We start from the raw sequence: 659 nt of genomic DNA, 5'->3' as shown, positions 1-659 counted from the left end.
TAGGAAAAAAAATCACCACCAGCTCCACCCCACCATACACACAGCACAGCTCCTGAGGGCCGACAGGCTCCGCCAGACGCTTTCAAAACCATCCTTTTAGGACCGGCCTGGTGGCGCACCCGGTAGAGTGCGGCGCTTGGGAGTGCAGCGGCACTCCCGCCGAGGGTTCGGATCCCATATAGAGACCGGTCCGCTCGCTGGTTGAGCGCAGTGCGGGCGCGACACCGAGGGTTGCGATCCCTTTGCCGGTCACGGTACGGGCATGACACCGAGGGTTGCGATCCCATTACCGGTCACGAAAAAAGACAAAAAGGAAAAAAAAAAAACCCATCCTTTTATACTTTGTGAAAAATGGTATTATTTTCCATCATAAATTCTGAAGAGTATATAAGAACAAGAAGCATCCAAAGTTGACTTCAAATAAAGATCTCTAAACTTTTAGATCTGTTTTCACTGTCTTAAGTAGAAAAGGACTTAATGTCTACAGCTGTCCTGTCCAAAACAGTAGCAGCTAGCCACACATGGCTTCTGAGCACTTAAAATGTTGCTAGTACAAAAACTGAGATGTGCTATTGGTGTAAAACACACACTAAATTTCGGGCCGGCCCGGTGGCGCACTGGATAAGTGCACCGCTTGGGAAGCGCGGCGGTGCTCCCGC

This window comes from Galeopterus variegatus, unplaced genomic scaffold (genome assembly GCF_000696425.1).
Source record: "Galeopterus variegatus unplaced genomic scaffold, G_variegatus-3.0.2 Scaffold10554, whole genome shotgun sequence".
In the NCBI taxonomy this organism is placed as follows: domain Eukaryota; kingdom Metazoa; phylum Chordata; class Mammalia; order Dermoptera; family Cynocephalidae; genus Galeopterus; species Galeopterus variegatus.
This window is presented reverse-complemented; position numbering follows the sequence as displayed.